Source organism: Arachis hypogaea, chromosome 17 (assembly GCF_003086295.3).
Source record: "Arachis hypogaea cultivar Tifrunner chromosome 17, arahy.Tifrunner.gnm2.J5K5, whole genome shotgun sequence".
In the NCBI taxonomy this organism is placed as follows: domain Eukaryota; kingdom Viridiplantae; phylum Streptophyta; class Magnoliopsida; order Fabales; family Fabaceae; genus Arachis; species Arachis hypogaea.
In genome coordinates this window covers 46,469,424-46,493,778 of record NC_092052.1, presented here as the reverse complement: position 1 = coordinate 46,493,778, position 24,355 = coordinate 46,469,424, and the positions used below count along the sequence as shown (strand labels likewise).

The window sequence follows — 24,355 nt, the reverse complement described above, 5'->3', positions numbered from 1 at the left end:
GTGCTGGGCGTTAGTGACAGACGCAAAAGGATGAATAATCCTATTCCAGGATGATCGAGAACTGACAGATGATTAGCCGTGCTGTGACAGAGCAGGTGAGCATAATCTTCACTGAGAGGATGGGATGTAGCCATTGACGACGGTGATCCCCTACATACAGCTTGCCATAGGAGGACGTGCATGCGTGAATCAAAAGACAGAGGAAAGCAGAGATTCAGAAGACAAAGCATCTCCAAAACTCCAACATATTCTCCATTACTGCATAACAAGTAACCTTTAATTTATGCTCTCTTGGTTATTCGCGATTCAACTGATAAACATAACTGACTTCCTGACTAAGATTTACAAGATAACCATAGATTGCTTCAAACCAACAATCTCCGTGGGATTCGACCCTTACTCACGTAAGGTATTACTTGGACGACCCAGTGCACTTGCTAGTAAGTGGTACGCATTGTGAAAAGTGTGATTCACAATTCATGCACCACACACATCACGCGATCGCGTCGCTTATGCGGACGCGTCATTTGCGTTTCTGCTTTGCCACGCGGACGCGTCGTCCATGCGGCCGCGTCACTCGTGCTGTTCCATCCGCGCGGTCGCATCATCCATGCGGCCGCGTCGATGCAAATTGTTCTTTTCCGCGCGGTCGCGTCATCCATGCGACCGCGTCGCCTCTCGCTGGTCATCTCCTCAATTTCTTGTGTTCCTTCCATTTTTGCAGGCTTCCCTTCCAATCTCCAACTCATTCATGCCCTATAAAGCCTGAAACACTTAACACACAGATCATGGCATAGAATGGAATAAAGAAGAAATAAAATACATAATTAAAAGTCTCTAGGAAGCAAGTTTTCAACCATAAAACATCTTTAGGAAGGAAATATAAATGCATGCTTATTTAATGAATAAGTGGGCAAAGATCATGATAAAATCACACAATTAAACACAATATAAACCATGAAATAGTGGTTTATCAATGATACGGAGGTAGATTTCTCTCGACCTCCAATCTATGACTTAAGTGATGAGGAAGACATAGATGGCTTTGATCAGGACATGGATATATTTGAAGAATCTTGCAAAGAAGTGGAGAATTTCACAGAAGAGCACAAAGGAGTAGAACTCACAGAACCATTGGAACCACCTATCCCAAGGCCATTACCACCCAATACAAGCTTCAAGTGGGTACAATCCTTAACCTTTAACCGTATTTTTCCACTTGAATATGGTTTGCTTGAAACAGATGGCCAGCTTAGAGCTCTCTGCGGCTTTAAGAGTAAGCGGGAAATGGCTCGTACTCAGAGCTGGTACACAAGGTTCAATAAGGTTCCACGCTTCAACTCGAAGTGTAAGGATTGGTTTCATATTCAATCAAGTGGATCTCGAAAAGAGTTTGGTCATCTTGGTGGGAATCCAATTTTTAAACCGCCCAGATGGAAAAGTACAGATGAAGATGAAGGCAGATTTAAAAGCAAAGTTTGGGATCCTGGAATCTATTCTGACATTCATCACCCCGGGAGCCTGACAATCTGTTTGAAGCTGCTCAGAAGCTTCACATGCCTAGTTTGGGACCCCGGAGGCTATTGTCATTCCAAGCAATAGTGGAGATTTATGGATGAATTCAAGCATAAGCCACCATAACAGAAAGCTCCTCCAATGTCCAACTTAAGGACTTTAACTAAAAGTGCTAGGTGGGAGACAACCCACCATGGTATGACCGTTCCTTTTTCAATTTTTATTTAGTTTTATTTGTTTTCAAGTTTTATTTTATTTTATTATATTGAACCTGGAAGTTTTGCATCGTATTCATATTAATCATTGCATTCTGGATACTGCATAAAAAAAATAAAAGAATAAAAAAATAAAAAAAGGGGTGTGCGACGCGACCGCATCACTCATGCGATCGCGTCAAGTTGCGAAAAACACTTCCCACGCGCTCGCGTCATTCACGCGGCCGCGTGATCTGGAGATCGGCGTAAACATCCAACGTCCAGAAAGTTAGGCTGGAATCGTGCGGCCATCGTGCGTTTTGCACAAATGACCCACGCGATCGCGTGCCCCACGCGATCGCATCACTTGCACAACATCAATCCCACGCGACAGCGTGAGCGACGCGATCGCGTCGCAAGGATTGCATAAACACCCCAAAGGAGACAGAGAGTTGTGCTGAAACGACGCTGGAACTGTGCGTTTCGCACAAATTCTAGTGACATGATCGCATGCCCCAGCCGATCGCGTCATTCACTCTTTTTGCCCTCCACGCAATCGCGTGCCCCACGCGATCGCGTCAACCACCATTTCAGCCCAACTACGCGACCGCGTGCCCCACGCGATCGCGTGGATTCAAATTTATACCCCCCCAGTCACGCGAACCCTATCAGTCGCCCCCCCCCCCCAAACCCCTCTTCTTCCTCTCTTCTTCTCCAACCAAGCACTACCACCTAGCCACCATCACCCACCGCCGCCACCGCCGACCACCCCCCAGACCCCGCCGGCTACCCATCCCCCTTCCTTCCCCCCCCACCTCTTTCTTCTTCTTCCTTCTTCTTCCTCCCTCCACCGCCACTGCCCTCCTCCGCGATCACCACCACCGCGCCGTCGTCACCACTGCCCAGCGCCACCCACACCCCCTTCCTTCCCCTATTACCCCCTACCCCCATTCCCCTCCCTTTTCCCTCCCTTCCTCCGAACAGCAGCCACCGCCGCCGTGCTGGACACCACCACTGCCGTCCCCAGCCACCTCTCTGCCCCACTCTCCTTATTTGGCCTACCAGGTTCCGACGAACGCCACCCTTCTATCCATTCGTAGTTAATTCATACATTTCTGTTTATGTTCATATTTAGGCTAGTTAGATATGCATGTTGTAGTGGATTCTAGGTTGTTAGGTAACCTAGGATGTGGTTAGTGGATTTAGGCCTGTTTAATTGCGCTGTTCGTGTTTCTTGTTTCATTATTTTCGCAATTTTGATGTTGCTGTGATGTTAGTTTTGTTCATATGCTGTAATTTCTTGTTTCATGCTGCTTTTTACTCTGATTTTTCATGATTCTTATTCCTTATATGTAATTGCAGCTTTATTTTTGATTCATATGAACTATTCTGTTGCTGTTTATTTTCCGGGACAATCCAATTTTAGCCAGAATGCTGCCCAAATTTTTGTAAAATATTTCCATTCATGTCTTGGTTTTGGCATTTTCAACTGTGCTTTCCTTAGATTTCACCAAACCAGTTCATGAATGACAGGGCACGCATTCTTATTCTCTTTGATATCCTGGTTCATAAATTGTAATTTTGATGTTTGATTCCAATTTTTGCTATTTCTATGTCTATCTGAATCATCATCAACCTATTTTCCTTGTTTGGTTCTGAGTTACCTGTAGCTTCTAATTATGAATGCTTGTTACTTAGAAACTTATCCTTATGCCACTTACCTTACCCCATTTTTCACTAACTCACTAATTTTATCTTCCTGAACTCTTTTTCAATTCTAACCAAACTAACCTTTCAAAACATCTCTTCTGGTTTTTCACTTTCTTTTAACCTTCTAACCATGGCATACTGATAATTTTTTTTCTTCCTAATTAACATGCCTTCTATTACATTTTGGATTGTGCATTCTTCTTTTCAAACTTTTAACTCCTATTCAATCCTTGATGCACATTTGCTTAGCTCATATTCATTACTCTCCTGCTCCTTTGCCACTATGTGCTTCTTTTGTTACTTGCCTACTTGTTTTCCTGTTTTTATTTTATCCTTGATTTCTATTTTTTAGGATGTCAGACTCCCACAGAAAAGGAAAAGGAAAGGCAACAACTGGCAAACGGTAAAGAGAAGAATCCTCTATGTCTATCCTAGATCTCATGCATGATGCCTCCTGGCGGGAGAAAAACTTTACCCCGCAGGAGAAGGCCGACCAGCTACTCCCTGCTACTAATCCAGTAAAGTTTGCAAACCGATAATGCGAGCTGAAGTATCCGGTATTTGCAACCTCTAGGAACTTGTACCTGGAGAGAACTTTGAAGATCCCAGAAGAACTCCAGCAATACACCTCTGATCAGATCAAACAAAGAGGCTGGTTCTTCCTGGAAAGAAACCTGACTGAGGTCAATGCATCTTGGGTAAGGGAATTCTACTGCAATTACTTCAAGACTTCCCTAGACGCAGTGAACCTAAGAGGGAAGCAGATTCTGGTCACTGAAGAGGCCATTGAAGATGTTCTACAACTTCTGCCTAAATCCGATCAGCTGGATGGTTATCAAAAAGCTGAGGAGGATATGCGCTTCATGAAGTTTGATTGGGATGCAGTCAAGGCCCGGATAGCCCTTGACCCGACCGTTCCATGGATTATGGGTCAGAACACTACCATGCCAAAGGGAATCAAGCAGATTTACTTGAATGATGAGGCTCGGTTATGGCATCAGATACTTAGCAACTTCATTATGCCGAGTACTCACGAGACTGAGATACCAGCCGCTATGATCACCCTCCTATGGTGTGTGATGGAAGGTAAGGACCTGTACCTGCCACGCTTTATCCGGTACTATATGGCCAGGGTCCACCTTCGAGGCACTCTTGATAGCAAGAATTGTTGTGGGTCTAGAATTTCTCTTGTAGAAATAAGAATTTCGTTGCAAGTATAGCCCAAACCAACAAACAACTCTCGCATCAAATTAAATTTTAGGTTTTGTCACAAGTACAAACCCCAATAAGAAATAACCGGAGTATTTTGGACTCCGGGTCGTCTCACGAAGAGTTGTAATGAAGTGTTTAATTATTGGCTATGAAAATCAAAGGGGGGGTTGATTTGTGTTTTGGCAAGAAAAGTAAATTAAACAAGTACTTAAAGAAAGCAAGATAAAGAACTCTTGGCTAAGACTTAGGTAATTGAGATCACCATCCCTGTCTACATACCAAATATTGATAATTATGAGAGGCCAACCCATTAAGTCTACTTCCAAAGCGTTAAGTACGTAATATCTACTCCTAGGCTTGAAGTACGTCAAATAGGCTTGATCACATCCACCCATAAGTCCTAACCTATCTACTAATTAGCTTAGTAGTGGGTTAGCGTCAATGAGCTTCAAATTGATCACATAGGGTTCTCAAATCACCAATTCAATGAGACCCAATGACTCAAGGTCACTCAATTCCCTTAGCCTAGGCCAAGAGCAAAGAAAACTACTCAAAAAATAGAGGAAACATTTTAACAAATACTTAGTGTGCAAGAAAAGTAAACATCATCAAATGCAAGAATTAAAGGAAACCATAACCATCAATAGCAAGAAATCAACAATAGCAAGCAAGATCAACATAAAAGAACATGGAAATATAAAATTACATTAAAAGAAATCAAGATCCAACAATGTCCACCAACACAAAAGAGAGTAAAATAAGAAATTAACAAGAGAAACTACAAGATCAAAGACAATAGAACACTAAAACATAAAGAGAATTGAAATCAAAACAAGAATTAAAAGAGAAATTTGAGAGTGATTATCATAACTCTATCCTAATTTCTATCCTAAATCTAGGGAGAGGAGAGAGCTTCTCTCTCTAGAATTCTATCCTAAAACATGATGAAAACTAAAACTATGACTACCTCCCCATTCCCCCTTCAATCCTTGGGTTCAATAGCATCAGAAATGGGTTGGATTGGGCTCAAAAAGAGCTGCAAAATCGCTGGGGGCGATTTCATAAAAGTGGGCCACGGACAGCATCGGTGCGCGGGCGCAAAGTGCGCGTGCGTGCCCCTGAACGTGAAGCAACATATGGAAAAGTTTATATCATTTCGAAGCCCCAGATGTTAGCTTTCCAACGCAACTAGAACCGTCTCATTTGGACCTCTGTAGCTCAAGTTATGGTTGATTGAGTGCGAAGAGGTCAGGCTTGACAGCTTTACGGTTCCTCCATTTCTTCATGAGTTCTCCCACTTTGCATGCTTTTCTCCTCACTCCTTCCATCCAATACTTGCCTTACGAACATGAAATCACTCAACAAACACATCAAGGCATCGAATGGAATTAAAATGAGTTAAAATCCCCAATTTTATGGCCTAAAAAGCATGTTTTCACATTTAAGCACAAATCAAGGGAGAATTGCAAAACCATGCTATTTCATTGAATAAATGTGAGAAAACGTGATAAAATCCCCCAAAATAAGCACGAGATAAACCACAAAATTAGGGTTTATCAACTCTTCCCTTTCCTTATCTGATTACACAGCTAGGCCGTCAAGCTGACATGCCTTGGGAGGATGCTGATGAAAAGCCACCTGCTGCAGAATGCAAGAAGATTATCCCGCACAGCAGGAACTTTCTGGCTTTGGGCTACAGACCTCCATTCCTCACTGCTGCTACTGAGACAGCCACACCATCTGTTGGCCCCTCTTCCTCTATAGCTGCCCCAGCTACCCCTGCCACCACCACTGCACCTCCACCTGCCCCAGAGCCCGTCTATCATCTAGTGCACCGCCTGTTTCAACGGCTTGACCAGATGGAGCGTCGCAACAAGCGACGCTATGAGTACCTGAAGCTGATGATACGATCTGGCGACATCTCCTCCTAGTCTGACACACCATCCGAGGCATCTGAGGAGGAGGCGGATGCGCCCGAGGCTGCGACTCATCCACAGCAGGAGGCAGAGCCGGCAGGCACCCAGCAGGCAGCACACCAGCAGGAGACCCCGCATCAGATTCAGGCTGTAGACCCTGAGATCCCTATCCAGTCAGCACCTTCTCTACCAGAGGCAGCTCCTCAGACCACCACCACAGAGACTCCAGCTACCCGTCCTTCCACTGATGACACCCCTTCACACCCTGCTTGAGTGAGCATCAGGGACGATGCTACATTTTAAGTGTGGGGAGGTCGCCATCTCTGGCGTTCTTTTTTTTGGTGAACCACTACATACTCTTTTTATTTATTTTGCTACTTTTCTGTATTTTTATTTTTATTTTTTTTATTTTCTCAGTACTTATATATATTGCTATTTTTATGTATTTATTACATGTTGCATTTTTAGTTCATATTTTAGCCATTTAGTTTAGTAACAATTCTAACTTATTAGTTATAGAAATTGTGGATTGATTAGCATATTTTACCCTTTTTTTTAGCATAAGATAGCTTAGTTTAAATTGAAAAATATAAAAAGGAAGTAAACTAGGGACTTGAACATAAAAGAAATAATCCACACACCTTGTATATATAGCATTACATGTTAGTTAGTTAACAGCATTTCATCAAGGAGAAACACTAGAACTTTAAAGCCACCTTAAGTTTTACATTGAAAATAATAAGAATTTTTAACTAAACCTGCATGACATACATAACTGATATATGATTTCTGAGTTAGAGAACACACAGCCTGTGAGTTTTGAGCTTAATTGTATGGTTACATTCAAACCATAATATTTTATTCCTGTGTGTTCCGCCCTTCTTTTTTATTCTGATGTTCTTTACTTTGTTTTAATCTATATGTCCGATTATAGAATATAACTATATACCAAGAGAGTGATTGAGGCCATTGTTTTATTTTTAGCTCACTTATCCCAAAATAGATTACCTTTTACATCACCCTTGTTAGTCCCCTTGAGCCTTTAAATCCCCTTTTATTCTATAAACCACATTACTAGCCTTAAGCAGAAAAACAAAATAAAAATCCCAAGTTGAATCCTTGGTTAGCTTAAGATAGAAATTGTGTATGGTTTACATGTGGAAAACCTATTGGGAACATGGATGATAAAAACAAAAAGGTAGAAAGGTTGAAAAGAATAAAATAATTCAAATAAAAATTTTGGGAAGCATGCTCATGTGAAATCAAAATAATTGAATTACCATGTGCATTAAAAAAAAAAGAGAAGTGTTATTTTTCAGTAGTTGAATAAAGGGGACACGAAAGAATTCTCCAAATGTAAAATAAAGCAATGCACATGGGATAAAAATAATAAACATTAAGGCTTGAGCATGTAACATCAAAAGTGGAAAATATAGGAAAATAGGTAAAGAAGCTTTGCTTTAGAAAGTATGTATGTTAGGTGAGATCTTAGACTAATTAAGGATTCACTTATTAGCTCACTTAGCCTTATACATATACCCTTACCTTTACCTTGGCCCCATTACAACCTTAATTTAAGACCTCATGATTTTTGGTATGTCTATATTCTATAATTGTTTATTGGTTAGATGAAGAACAAAGTTATAGAAAGAAAGAATAAAAAGAAGAATAGAGTGATTAACCCAATAAACACTGAGTGACTAGAGAATAAACACAAAATCCAGTGAGGGTTCAATAGCTCATTAACATATATCTGTGCTTAAATTATTAATTGTCTTGCAAGTTTATAAAATGTTTTTTCTCTTCCATCTCAATTGTAAAGGCACTTTATCACCATCTAAGGCTTGGCTATATATATATATGACTCCTTGAGAATGTGAATTAATTCAACTACATGCAAGCTTTATATTCAAGTGAATAAAAATTAGAATTGTATGATGCATCATTCATCTAGGTAGTTGCATTTAGATTAGATTACATTGCATGACATTCCACCACTTTAACCTTACCTTACTCTTTATCTTGGACTTAGCATGAGGACATGCTATTGTTTAAGTGTGGGGAGGTTGATAAACCCATATTTTATGATATATTTTGTGCTTAATCTGAGTGATTTATTCAATCCTTCACCTACTTATTCATATTAACTGCATGGTTTTACTTTCCCTTCCTTATTATATGATGTATGTGAAAAACATGTTTCCTATACTTTAAAATTAATTATTTTAATTACCTTTATTTCCATTAGATGCCGTGATTAGTGTGTTGAGTAGTTTCAGATCTTCTAAGGCAATGACTCAAAAGATGGAAAGGAAACATACAAAATGGAAGGAAAGCATAAAACGGAGTTTGTGAAGAAACTGGCAGCCACGCGATCGCATGGACGACGCGGCCGCATGCCAGTGCGAAGAAAGCGCGGCGCAAACTCATGACTGACGCGACCGCGTGATAATGAAAAACTCCCAATGACGTGGCCGCGTGACCCACGCAGACGCGTGACAGAGGCCACGCACCAGAAATTGCAGAAAACGTTCCCAGCGAATTCTGAAGCCCTTTTTTTCCCAAATCCAAGTCCAGAAGGCATAGACCAGAGGTTATGAAGTGGGAGAATGCATCCATTCAAGGAGAGTCTCCACTTTAGTTACTTTTCATGATTTAGATTTAGTTTTGAGAGAGGTTCTCTCCTCTCTCTTCTCTCTTTAGGATTAGGATTTAAAATTAGGATTTTATTCGCTTTCAGGATTATCTCTTTATCAGGTTCAATATTCCTTTTTATTATTTTCTCAATTTAATTTATGAATTCTTCCATGTTACAAATTACTCTTTTGAATTAATGTTATTTGAGGTATTTCAATTTAGTATTGCTTTCTTTTTTTACTTTATTGTTATTCCCATCTGAAGGTATTTTTATTCCAGTAGATTTACTTTTCTCCTTTTGGTCTTGGTTAAGAAATCAGTAACTCAGGAGTTATCAAACTCAAACATGATTGATAATTGTTATCTTTGTTAATTGAATTGAACTTCAATAATCCCAATCTTTTCTTAGGAAATAAATAGGATCCGAAGATCAAACCAATTAATCTTTTGACCTTCCTTTATCTTAGTAAAGGTTAACAAAGTGGAATTAAGATTCAATTCTCATCATCATTGATAAGGATAACTAGGATAGGACCTCCAATTTCTCATACATTGCCAAAAGTTTATTTACAGTCATTTATTTATTTTACTTGCCATTTAAATTGCTCGTTCTTCATTTACTTTATTTGCTAATTAAACTATTCACTCCTCATTCTCAAAACCCCAATTTACAATCTCCATAACCAATAATAAGAACATACTTCCCTGCAGTTCCTTGAGAAGATGACACGAGGTTTGAATACTTCGGTTATCAATTTATTTAGGGGTTTGTTACTTGTGACAACCAAAACATTTGTATGAAAGGACCTTTTTTGGTTTAGAAACTATACTTGCAACGAGGATTTATCTGTAAATTTCTAGACCACAAAAAAGTTCTCTCATCATGGACGCATGGTTCACGCAACCGCGCGGAATGGAGGAGATCACAATGACGCGATCGCGTGCCTGACGTGAACGCGTGGACTAGAATCTGCACAAATGACGCGAACGCGTGGACGACGCAGACGCGTCACATGCGCCACGTGCAAAAAATGTAGAAAAATGCTGGGGGCGATTTCTGGGCTGTTTTGACCCAGTTCTTAGCCCAGAAATCACAGATTAGAAGCTGCAGAATGGACAAATCAAGTGGTCCCACCCATCAGCTGAAGACTTGTTAATTAATTCGAATTTAAATTCAAATCTTATTTTAGGAAAAGATATTATTTTAATTTTAATTTTAGAAATTTGATTTTTAAATTATTAGGATTAGTTATAAAAGGGATCCCAATAGGGTGGTTCCAGGGGAACATTCCACAACGTTATTCCATACAAATTTATATTTCGTATTCCATGAGCAACTAATCCTCCACTGTTAAGGTTAGGAGCTCTGTCTATTGTATGGATTGATAATATTATTTTTCTATTTTAGTTCATGTTTTGATTTATATTCAATAATTGTTTTTGTTCTTTATTTTATGACTTTGGGTGGAACGGAAGTATGACCCATGTTCTATTTGAGTTCTTGTAAAACTTGGAAAAGCTCTTTACTTGAACAATAGCTTGAAAACATATTATCCTGAATTTCTAATTGTTTGTATTTAATGGGATACGTGACATATAATCCCTTTATTTTTGGATAATTAGGATTCTTGTGGCACATAAACTAGAATTTGATCATCACCCTCTAATTGGAATTAATTGACCAAGGAATTGGCAGTTGATGAATTTTAGAAGAGACTAGGAAGGTCTAAGGAATTAGGGTCTAGTCACAAATAGTTTGCCATGAATTAAATCTTGCATGATTAAAATAGTTAATAAGAAAAGTCAATCCAGAAAATAGATAACTCTAAAACCTTAACTGTCTTCTCCATATATTATTCCCAACTTAATTACTTGCCCTTCTTTAATACTTTTGCTATTGTTTAATGTCTTTGAACTCCCAACACTATTTTCTATTTGTCTAACTAATCCTATCAAACGCTATTGTTGCTTAATCCATCAATCCTCATGGGATCGACCCTTACTCACGTAAGGTATTACTTGGTACGACCCGGTGCACTTGCCGGTAAGTTAGTGGGTTATAAATTCCGCATCAGTAGACGTAGTGAAGTGATTTCACTTGCTCCAGGTGAGGATGTGAAGTAATGATATGATATTGTTGAGACAAAATAGCTGGGGATGGTTTTGTTTATAATTTTGATCCTGGTTTGTTGGAGAGTTAGAAAGTCGGGAAGCATGAGAAATGTGATTTAGATTTAGCATTTCCTTATGACAGTTGCATATTCATGGATTAGCGATAACCTAGGATGGATATTTGGGGAAAAGAAGTTTATGATGCTTAGTGAGTTTTTATTGCAGTGCATTGTATTTATTTGGCACTTTTATCGTACTGGGAACCCATGGGTCGGGGGTTATCATTCCGTATATATCTCTTGTTTTTCAGATACAGGTCCAGGTACTCAGAAGTGAGCTGTGGTTCATCTGAGAGGTGGCGAAGATCCTTACATTCTCTACTTTATATTTTGCATAGAATCTCTCCACCTTTATTTTGGAAAACTTATAGCATGTATTGAACTCTTTTGAACTTGCCTATAGAGGCTCTTATGCTTCTTTTGGGAGAGATTAGGAGATTCTGTTGTCAACTACATTCATACTGTACCCTAGCCGACCTAAACTTCGCGAGTCGCGGCTAGTGGCTATTTACTTATGTTATATATATCTATATGTTGTCTATCTCTTAATCTCCTTTATGCCTTTATCTGTATATCGCTTTCGACTTCACGCTTTATCTTTTAGCAGTCGATGCGTGAGTGATACGTCTTCGCAATTTTATTTTTACACTTTCAGGCTTCTCGTTTAATACTCCTTTCAATTATACTTATATTTATGTATCAAAAATCCACCTGAGAGTCGTACCACCGTAATATCAGACTTATGACTCGAGCATAAGGATTTGAATATTAGGGTGTTACATTGAACGCAGGGAATGGTGCTTTAAACGCATGGCTTGCTGTGTTGTCCAGGAGCTTCTCTGTTTTGTCCAAGAGCTTCTGTGTTTGCCACTTTCCATCCTTGTTTCTAGTGTTTCTCTTGCTTACCTCTCTTCATTATTGTTCTTGGTTACTTTCATTCACAATCTCCTATAATTAAGAATTCAAAGCTACTCAAAGTAGTAGTCACAAAACCATAAAATAATTGCTTATAAAAGAAGAATCATTAACTTATTGAATGAAATTCTAGGGTAAAACAACTAAAGATGAGGATACATCACATATGACAGTTCTTATTTTGTCTCATAGAGCTTGTATCATTTTCTCTCTCCTAAAAAAATTCATCTCAAATTTTTATCCAAACCAAAAAGAGATAGATTAGAGACATTAAAAGTAGCTGACACATTATATTCACCTGGAAGATCAATCTTGTATGCATTGTCATTGATCCTTTAGAGCACCTGAAATAGACCATTGCCCCTTGTGTCTATTTTGGATTTCCTTTGAGAAAAAAACCTCTCCTTCCTCAAATGAACCCAAACCCAATCACTAGCTTCAAAGGCAAGTTGTCTTCGATCTTTATTCACCCTTTGAGCTATCAACCTATTTTTCTTTTCAATCAACTCATGTGCTTTCAAGTGCATTGTCATAACTTTTGCAGGTTTACCTTCTACATCTAAGCTAACAAGATCATTCAAAGAAAAAAAATAAGTCTAAAACAGTTAAAGGATTAAAATCATACACAAGTTCAAAAAGAGAAGAATTTGTGGAAGAATGAATTATCCTATTATGAACAAACTCAATAAAAAGTAAACAATCTTCTCAAATTTTCAAATTCTTATCAACAGCAACACACAATAAGGTCCTTAACAAGTAGAGAGTATAATAACTTGGTTTCCAATGTACTCCACAATACTTTTTAAAAATAACTTAGAATTTTTATATCATGATTAGAAACAATAGTTTGAAAAATACCATGCAAGTGCACAATCTCCCTAAAGAATATATCAGCAATATTTGTTGCATCATCATTTTAATAACATGTAATGAAATAAACCATTTTACTAAGCTTGTCTACCATAACAAAAATATTATCTCTACCCTTCCTAATTCTAGACAAACTAAAAAAATTCATAAAAATATCAACTCACGGATGCACAGGAACAGGTAAAGGAGTATACAAACTATGTGGCAATAACTTATATTTAGTCTGTTTACATGTGATATATTTAGCACAAAATTTTTTAACATTCCTACACATGTGTGGTCAGTAAAAATATTCAGATAACACATCTAAAGTCTTATATATGTACACCAAAATGATCTATTAAACCCCATTATGTGATTTCATAACAAGTAAGTCCCTATAGAATAAGCAGGTACACAAAAATTATTACCATGAACTAGAAAACCTTCATGCCTATAAAATTTGTTAAATGCACCATGTTCACAAGAGGCACACATAACAAAAAATTCAGAATTAGTTGCATGCAACTCTTTTAAAAATTTAAATCCTAACAACTTAGAAGTAAGTGTAGAGATCAAAACATACTTTTCAGATAAGGCATAAGCAAATACATTTTCTTTAATTGTTTAAAAGCAATCACATATGAAAAAGTCTCAATGAATTTCACCCATTTAGAATGTCTTTTATTAAGCTTACTTTGTTCCTTTAGGTACTTCAAGGATTCATGATTCGTGTTAATCATGAATTCTTTGGGTAGTAGATAATGTTGTTAGATTTTCAATATTCGAACCAAGACATATAATTCTTTGTCATAAGTTAAATATTTGCGCTGAACTAAATTCAACTTTTTATTGAAGTGGAAATGGCTTGCTTTTCTTACATTAAAACAGCATCTATACCAATCCTAGAAGCATCACCTTCAATTTTCAAGGTTTTGTCAAAGTTAGGTGAAATAAGAATATGGACAGAACACAAAAAATCTTTTAGAGTACGAAATACAATTTTTTGTTCTTTTTCTTCTTTAAATTCAACATCTGTTTTGATAACCTCTATGAGAGACATAAAAATGGTAGAAAATTTTTTCACGAATTCCTTATAAAACCCAACTAAAACATGAAAACTTCTTAGCTTAGAAGCATTTTTAGGTGTTGGCCATTCACAAATAGCCTTTGCCTTTTCCTCATCTACCTATTAATTCCACTCACACTCACAAGAAAATCAAGAAGCACAACTATATCAATACAAAATGTGCACCTTTTATGATTGGCATATAATTTCTCTTTTCAAAATACTTCCAAAAATAACTAAAATATGTGACAAGTGATTATCCAAACAAGTGATATAAATAAAAATATCATCAAAATAAAAAATAACATTTTTTCCAAAAGGCGTGGCAAAACATGGTTCACTAAACGTATAAAAGTACTTGGTGCATTAGTTAACCCAAAAAAAACTATTAACCACTCATATAATCCATGTTTTATTTTAAATTCAGTATTTCACTCATCCCCTAGTTCCATTCTAATTTGATGATTTCCATGTTTCAAATCAATTTTAGTGAATATGCATGTACTATGTAATTCATCAAACATGTCATCTAACCTAGGGATAAGAAAACATACTTTACCATAATCTTATTGATTGCAAGACAATCCACACACATCCTCCAAGTATTATCTTTCTTTGGAACCAACAAAAATAGTACAACACATGAATTCATACTCTTCTTGATGTGACCTTTAGGGGTGGTCCCTCCCCATCTCCAAGTATAGTGGGCTTAAAATGCTAGCCCACCCTACTTTATAGTGCCTTGGTGAACCGACAGACTAGTCTACTTATCTCTTTCTCTTAAAGATAATAAAATTAATTAAAATTAATAAAAATAATAAATTAAAAATTAAATACAAGTAAAAAATAGTCAAATTATAATATATTTTTTCACTATTTTTTTAAGTTTTTAACTTTAATAAAATTGTTTAAAATAATATCTATCAATAGACTCATCTTTATTTTAAGAAATAAATCACATAATTTGAGCATATATATGAAAGTGTAAAATAAAATAAATCAAATTAATAGCTAAAAGAAGAATAAAATATAAAAGTATTTAAAAATTATATAATTATTAATTTTTGTAATGCTAGTCACTTTTTTATTTAATAAAAAATAATAAAAATATTTGGTCTGGAGGGCCGGGCCTACCCACACCACCAAAACTCGCAAAATTGGTGGTGCAGGTTTGGCAGGTTTTTTTTATTTGGTGGGTTCTAAATTTCAACCTAGCCTGCCCTTTTTAGCAGGTTTGGCGGGTTGGCTCGACGGGTTCAGCCTATTTTGCCACCCTAGTGACCTTGGCTAAAAACTCCTTTACTTGCCTTTGAAACTCCTTTGTCTTCTCATAATTACTCTTATAGATTGGTCTATTTAAAATGGTAGTTCCAGGAATAAAATCAATCTAGTACTCAATCCATCGTAATGGAGGTAAATCACTTGGCACTTTAGTAAGAAATACATCTACAAATTTTTACAACAAAGAAACAATTATTTAGGAAATTTCGGCTAAGGTTTGCGTCAAATAATAAAGTGTCTCTAAACCAAACCATAATCATAGCTCTCTTGCCTACCAAAGCAGTCTTCAAATCTCTTTTTTTTTTACAAAGAAAAATAATTTTCTCTCAACTCCCTCATTTTTCTCTTTATTCCCACTATTCTCACGACATGAACTATTTTGCTTTCTTTTCATTCACCTTTAGACCTTTTGGCATATTCTTTTCTCTCATGATCTCTTTTTTCTTAGATTTTTTGTTTACCTCACATCCCATTTTGTTTGGTATCATGTTAAAGCTTCAATTGATCAAGGTAAACCTTTTTAGGTGATAACAGAGCAAACATGATCTTACATCAATTAAAATAAAAAAAAGAACTGATTCATGTAACCATCATGGAATGCTCAACGGTCAAACTGTCAAGGTCTACCCAATAATAAATGACAAGCTTGTAATAAAACTACACAATACCTCATAAAGATACTTCCTAATAGAGAATGCAACTATAACTTTCTTGTCAACCTTTATCAAACCAATGTCATTCAACCACTGTAATGTATACGGTTTAGACGTCGAACACATGTCAAGCCCAAATTCTCCACCATAAGAGTACTAGCCACATTAGTCCAACTCTCTCCATCAATAATCAAACTGCACACCTTTTCACCCACTAAGCATCTAGTGTGAAAAAGATTTTAGCGTTGCTCTAGGCTATCTTCTTTCACCTAAAAATTTAAAGAACGTCTAACAACAAGAGATTTACCATAGATTGCATACTCAACATCACATCAGAACAATCTTCCAAAAGTCACATACTATCATGATCGAAGTCATTACCTTGATCAAAGTCAGACACAATATCACCTTCTTTAATAACCATCGTCCTCTTGTTCGAGCAACCACTAGTATAATGACCTAAACTATGACTGATAAACCCCGTTTTAGGGTTTATCTTGTATGGATTTTGAGAGTTTTATCAATGGTCTTTCACACTTACTCATATAAAAATGCATGATTTTGTGTCCATTTCCCAATTTTGCTTCATGGATGGAAACATGCTTCTTTTACACTAAATTAGATATATTTTAATCCTCCTCTATTACCATTCGATGCCGTGATCCGTGTGTTAAGTGATTTCAGAGTCTATAGGGCAAGGATGGCCTAGAAGAAAGGAAGAAGCATGCATAAAGGGAAGGAGCATGGAAATTGGAGCTTTGGAGTTTTGCGCAGCGACGCATACGCGTGCCTTGCGCGTACGCGTGGATGCGCGCCTCCAAGATTGGTGCGAAGAAGTCGAAGCCAGAAGCCAATGCAATTGCATGGCTAAGCCAAAACCTCATGGATGCACATGCGTGCTTCACGCCTGCGCGTGGATCGTAAAGCTCTAGGGACGCGTACGCGTGCTGTGCGCGTACGCATCGATGCCCGCACGTGACTTTTAAAGAGAAAATGTGACTGGCAATTTTTGGGCAATTACAGACCCTGTTTGGAGCAGAGTTCTGGCGAGAAAAGGCATAAGAAGATCAAGGATTGAAGGGATCCACATCCATTCACTCATTACACTCATTTTCTAGATATTTTCTTAGTTAGTTACATTTTGTAGAGAGAGAAACTCCAACTTCTCTCTAGGATTTTTTGCTCTCTCCATTCCAATTTCTCTTGGATTTCTTTGGTGAGATCAATTGCTAATTCAGTTTTACTTTGATTCAAGTTGTAGATCTACTCTCCTCCACTCAATTAGTGTTCTTATGGTTTGATTCACTTTGGATCTTAGATTTGAACTTTGTTACTTTGATTTGGATTATTGAATTGAGGTATTTCATGTTCATTGATTTCAATTGTTTGATTGTTGATGATTGCTTGAAGTAGATAGCTTGAATTCAATTTCTTTTTCTCAATTTCATAATGTCTCTTACTATTGCTCACCAATTGTTTGAGGAAATGACAACCTTAGCTATGGAGTAGATTCCTCTTTCTTGGCTTAGGGGTTGAGTTGTTGGAGACACTTGAATAGTTAATATCAATTGTTGATTACCAATTGGAGATTGCTAATAGACTTGTAAGTCACTAAAGCTAGACTTCCCTAGGGTTAGACTAGGACTTGTGACTCAAGTTGGTTATTTTCACTTGACTTTCCTCCATAGTTAGAGGTTAACTAAGTGAAGCAATAATCAATTGTTGTCATAATTGATGGAAGCTATAATGATGGAACTTCCAATGCTCACCCTTAGCCAAGGCTTTTATCTTGATTGATTGTTGTTCATTTTTGTTAGCTTGAATTCCTACACAAACTCTCAAAACCACAAAAGACTTCCTAATCAATGATGTGCATTCTAAGGCAATTCCTAGGGAGGACGACTCGGGACTAATACTCTCGGTTATAGATTTTAGAATTGTTTGATGTGAAATTTGCGTGTCGGTTAGACTATACTCACGATTGGATTTATTGCTAATTTCTACACTGGCATAAAAATCTCTCATCAAAATGGCGCCGTTGCCAGGGAATTGCACATGAGTGCCATGTTGTTGGTTATTGTAAATATGTTGATATGTACATACTTGCATTTTGTTTGATTGTGTGTGTTAGTTAGGATTAATCTTTGCTTAGTTCCACTTGTTATCATGAGCTTTATACTTCCTTCATTGTATGACGCATTCACTACTGGATCTAAGCTTAGCCGCATTTGATCCGGAAATTGAGAGAACTTTGCTTCACATTAGGCAAGCTCGGAGGCGGTTAGCCTTTGAAGGTGGTGAAAAGGTTTTCAGTAATTCACCAACCATATCTGAGGTTGATTCCAAACCGTCATTCGAAGAAGGCACTATCTACTCTTCCGTTGATACTACTAATTGTTCTTCTTTTGATCTAGGTGCCGACACTATGGCCGCTCCAAGGAGAGTTACTCTCAAGGAAGCAGGTGCTCCGGACTTTGTCCTTCAACCTCTTCACGTGCTTCACCCAAACTTGAATGCAAACTTTGAGCTTAAAACCGCTTTGATTAATCTTCTACCAAAGTTCCACGGACTTTCCGCACAAGATCCTATTAGACACCTTAAGGACTTTCAAGGTGTATGCGTAACAACTAGGCAGGAAGGTTCCGATGAGGTTGCTATATGGTTGTTTGCCTTCCCATTTTCTCTTGAAGGAAGAGCCAAAGAGTGGTTCTACACTTTGCCTAGTGATGTTGTTACCAATTGGGACTTGCTTGGAAGGGAGTTCCTAGATAAATTCTTTTTCGTGGAAGTGACGGACAAGCTAAGAAAAGAGATCTCATGCATTGTACAAGGTGAGATGGAGACTCTATACGAGTATTGGGAGCGGTTTCGCAAGCTTTTTGACTCATGTCCCAACCACATGATTGACACTCAAGTATTTCTTAGCTATGTGTGCCAAGGAATGAAACCTCAAGACAAGACTCTATTGGATGCTTCAAGCAATGGTTCTTTATCAAAGTATAGGATGGCGGAGGAGGCATGGCAACTCATTACCGACTTGGCCGAGTCCACTCAACATGCTAGGCAGAGAACCAACCATCCAAAAATCGTGACTGAAGTATCCTCTAATAGTGAGACCGCCGCCCTTGCCAAATCCTTGGGTGAGATGACAAGCCTTCTTAAGCAACTCCAACTTGGTCAACAACAACCTCAACAATAACATCAATCTCCACCACCTCCTCAACAACATAGTCAACAATTGGTCCCCAAAAAGTGTGTGGCATTTGCTCTTGCTATTCCCACTATACGGACGAATGTCCAAGTCTCCAAGAAGATAACACCTTGGCGGCTACCCACAATTTCTATGGCCGTCCGAATCAAGGATACTACCAACAAGGTGGCAATTTCAACCAAGGGTATTGATGAACGGATAATTTATACGCTTTTTGGCATTATTTTTAGTATATTTTTAGTAGAATCTAGTTACTTTTAGGGATGTTTTTAATAGATTTTATGTTAAATTCACATTTCTGGACTTTACTATGAGTTTGTATGTTTTTCTATGATTTCAGGTATTTTCTGGCTGAAATTGAGGGACTTGAGCAAAAATCAGATTCAGAGGTTGAAGAAGGACTGCTGATGCTGTTGGATTCTGACCTCCCTGCACTCAAAGTGGATTTTCTGGAGCTACAGAACTCGAAATGGCGCGCTTTTAATTGCGTTGGAAAGTAGACATCCAGGGCTTTCCAGCAATATTTAATAGTCCATACTTTGGCCAAGAATAGATGACGTAAACTGGCGTCCAACGCCAGCTTTCTACCCAATTCTGCCGTCCAGCGCCAGAAAAGGAGCCAAAACCAGAGTTGAACGCCCAAACTGGCACAAATACTGACGTTCAACTCCAAGAAGGACCTCTACACGTGCAACACTTAAGCTCAGCCCAAACACACACCAAGTGGGCCCCGGAAGTGGATTTATGCATCAATTACTTACTCATGTAAACCCTAGTGACTAGTTTATTATAAATAGGACCTTTTACTATTGTATTTGACATCTTTGGATTACCTTATGATCCTTTGATCACGTTTTGGGGGCTGGCCATCTCGGCCATGCCTGGACCTTCACTTATGTATTTTCAACGGTAGAGTTTCTACACTCCATAGATTAAAGTGTGGAGCTCTGCTGTTCCTCAAGGATTAATGCAAGTACTACTGTTTTCTATTCAATTCATCTTATTTCGCTTCTATTCGCACCCAAGAACGTGATGAAGGTGATGATTATGTGTGACGCTCATCACCATATCCCCTATGAACACGTGCCTGACAAACACTTCCGTTCTACATGAAATAAGCTAGAATGAATATCTCTTAGATCTCTTAACCGGAATCTTCGTGGCGTAAGCTAGAATGATGGCGGCATTCAAGAGAATCCAGAAAGTCTAAACCTTGTCTGTGGTATTCCGAGTAGGATTCAATGATTGAATGACTGTGACGAGCTCCTAACTCGCGATTGCAGGGCGTTAGTGACAGGCGCAAAAGGATAGTAAATCCTATTCCAGCATGATCGAGAACCAACAGATGAATAGCCGTGCCATGACAGGGTGTGTGAGCATATTATTCACTGAGAGGATAAGATGAAGCCATTGGCAAGGGTGATGCCTCCAGACGATTAGCCGTGCCGTGACAGGGCATTGGATCATTTTCCCGAGAGATGACCGAAAGTAGCCATTGACAGTGGTGATGTATCACATAAAGCCAGCCATGGAAAGGAGTGAGACTGATTGGATGAAGATAGCAGGAAAGCAGAGGTTCAGAGGAACGAAAAGCATCTCCATTCGCTTATCTGAAATTCCTACCAATGATTTACATAAGTATCTCTATCCCTATTTTATTATATAATATTCGAAAACACCATTATCACTTTATATCTGCCTGACTGAGATTTACAAGGTGACCATAGCTTGCTTCATGCCAACAATCTCCGTGGGATTCGACCCTTACTCACGTAAGGTATTACTTGGACGACCCAGTGCACTTGCTGGTTAGTTGTATCGAAGTTGTGACAAATTATGAATGTGTAATCACGATTACGCGTACCAAGTTGCTCACGTGCCAGGAATAGTTTGAGCCTGGACATCACAATTTCGTGCACCAAGTTTTTGGCGCCGTTGCCGGGGATTGTTCGAGTATGGACAACTGACGGTTCATCCTGTTGATCAGATTAGGTAATTTTCTTTTTGTTTTGTTTTCAAAATTTTTTCAAAAATCTTTCAAAATCTTCTCACCTGTTTTCAAAAAAAAATATTTAATTAAAAAAATTTGTTTTCAAAAATAAATTATTCTATGGCTTCAGAATTTTTAAGAATGAATTCTAGTGTTTCATGAAGCATGTTGAAGCCTGGCTAGCTGTAAAGCCATGCCTGTAGGGCATGTCAGGCGTGTCATCTCTGAGTTACATACTAAAGCTTGGCTGGCTATTAAGCCATGCCTGACCCTTTGATTGGAGCTTTAGAGCATAAGATTCCTGGAATTCATATTAAAAATTTTGAATCCTTATTTTTCTTTTTTTTAAGTAACTTTCGAGAAAAATACAAAAAAATTAGAAAATCATAAAAATCAAAAATATTTTTTGTTTCTTGTTTGAGTCTTGAGTCATGTTATAAGTTTGGTGTCAATTGCATGTGCATCTTGCATTTTTCGAAAATTTTCATACATTCATAGTGTTCTTCATGATCTTCAAGTTGTTCTTGGTAAGTCTTCTTGTTTGATCTTGATGATTTTTTGTTTTGTGTTGTATGGTGTTTTTCATATGCATTCTTGAATTCTTAGTGCCTAAGCATTAAAGAATTCTAAGTTTGGTGTCTTGCATGTTTTCTTTGCATTAAAAATTTTTCAAAAATATGTTCTTGGTGTTCATCTTGATATTCACGGTGTTCTTGGTGTTCATCTTGACATTCATAGCATTCTTGCATACATTCATAGTTTTGATCCAAAATTTTCATGCATTGCATCATTTTAGTGTTTTTCATAAAAATTCAAAAATCAAAAATTATATCTTCCCCTTTTTCTCTCATCAAATTCGAAAATTTGAGTTGACTTTTACAAAAATTTTTAAAATCAAGTTGTTTCTTATGAGTCAAATCAAATTTTCAATTTGAAAATCTTATCTTTTTCAAAAATCAAATCTTTTTCAAAATTCTTAGTTATTTTCGAAAATTCCAAAAATATTTTTCAAAAATTTTTTTCTTATTTTTATATCAAATTTTCGAAAATAACATAATCAATTAATATTTTGATTCAAAAATTTGAAGTTTGTTACTTGCTTGTTAAGAAAGATTCAAACTTTAAGTTCTAGAATCATATCTTGTGATTTCTTATGAATCAAGTCATTAATTGAGATTTTAAAAATCAAATCTTTTTCAAAACTAATTTCTAAAATATCTTCTTATATTACCTTTTTCAAAAAGTTGGTTTCAAAATATCTTTTCTAACCTCCTAACTTCTTATCTTTTCAAAATTTGTTTCAACTAACTAACTAACTTTTTGTTTGTTTCTTAACTTTTTCAAAACTACCTAACTAACTCTCTCTCTCTAATTTTCGAAAATATCTTCCCCCTTTTTCAAAAATTTCTTTTTAATTAACTAATTATTTTTATTTTTATTTTTGATTTTAAAAAATTTTCGAAAAATACTAACATTTTTCAAAAACCATTTTCGAAAATCACTAACTCTTTTTCAAAAATATTTTTCAAAAATTCTCCCTCTCCCATCTTATTCTATTTATTTATTCATTTACTAACATCTCATCTCACATCACAACCCTCCTCACAGTTGTGTTTCTTCCATTCCATTACATTCTTTATCTCCCTCTTTTCTTTCACTCACAAAGGAATCCCTATACTGTGGTATAAAGGATTTCTATTATTATTATTTTTCTGTGCCCTCTTCTTTGTCATATGAGCAGGAGCAAGGACAAGAACATTCTTGTGGAAGCAGATCCAGAACCTGAAAGGACTTTGAAAAGGAAACTAAGAGAAGCTAAAATACAACAATCCAGAGATAACCTTTCAGAAATTTTCGAACAGGAAGAGAAGATGGCAGCCGAAAATAATAATAATGTAAGGAAGATGCTTGGTGACTTTACTGCACCTAATTCCAATTTACATGGAAGAAGCATCTCCATCCCTGCCATTGGAACAAACAACTTTGAGCTAAAACCTCAATTAGTTTCTCTGATGCAGCAAAACTGCAAGTTTCATGGACTTCCATCTGAAGATCCTTTTCAGTTCTTAACTGAATTCTTGCAGATATGTGATACTGTTAAGACTAATGGAGTAGATCCTGAAGTCTACAGGCTCATGCTTTTCCCTTTTGCTGTAAGAGACAGAGCTAGAATATGGTTGGATTCTCAACCCAAAGACAGCCTGAACTCTTGGGATAAGCTGGTCACGGCTTTCTTAGCCAAGTACTTTCCTCCTCAAAAGCTGAGCAAGCTTAGAGCTAATGTTCAAACCTTCAGACAGAAAGAAGGTGAATCCCTCTATGAAGCTTGGGAAAGATACAAACAATTGACCAAAAAATGTCCCTCTGACATGCTTTCAGAATGGACCATCCTGGATATATTCTATGATGGTTTATCTAAGCTATCAAAGATGTCACTGGACACTTCTGCAGGTGGATCCATTCACCTAAAGAAAATGCCTGCAGAAGCTCAAGAACTCATTGACATGGTTGCTAATAACCAGTTCATGTACACTTCTGAAAGGAATCCTGTGAGCAATGGGATGCCTATGAAGAAGGGAGTTCTTGAAGTTGATACTCTGAATGCCATATTGGCTCAGAATAAAATATTGACTCAGCAAGTCAATATGATCTCTCAGAGTCTGCATGGAATGCAAGCTGCATCCAACAGTACTCAAGAGGCTTCTTATGCAGAAGAATCTTATGATCTTGAGAACCCTGCAATAGCAGAGGTAAATTACTTAGGTGAACCTTATGGAAACACCTATAACTCATCATGGAGAAATCACCCCAATTTCTCATGGAAGGATCAAAAGGCTCAACAAGGCTTTAATAATGGTGGAAGAAACAGGTTTAACAATAATAAACCTTTTCCATCATCCACTCAGCAACAAACAGAGAACTCTGAACAAAATGCTTCTAATTTAGCAAATCTAGTCTCTGATCTATCTAAGGCCACTGTGAGTTTCATGAATGAAACCAGGTCTTCTATTAGAAATTTGGAAGCACAAGTG

The 24,355-nt window shown here is 37.4% G+C and overlaps 1 non-coding gene across 1 annotated transcript; it reads right to left on the bottom strand.

Moving 5' to 3' along the window:
* Nucleotides 1-23,590: 23,590 nt before the first annotated feature.
* On the bottom strand, nucleotides 23,591-23,698 carry LOC112767754 (small nucleolar RNA R71). Its single transcript, XR_003185194.1, has one exon. It is a non-coding gene; the product is annotated as a small nucleolar RNA R71 (small nucleolar RNA).
* Between the last annotated feature and the right edge of the window lie 657 nt (nucleotides 23,699-24,355).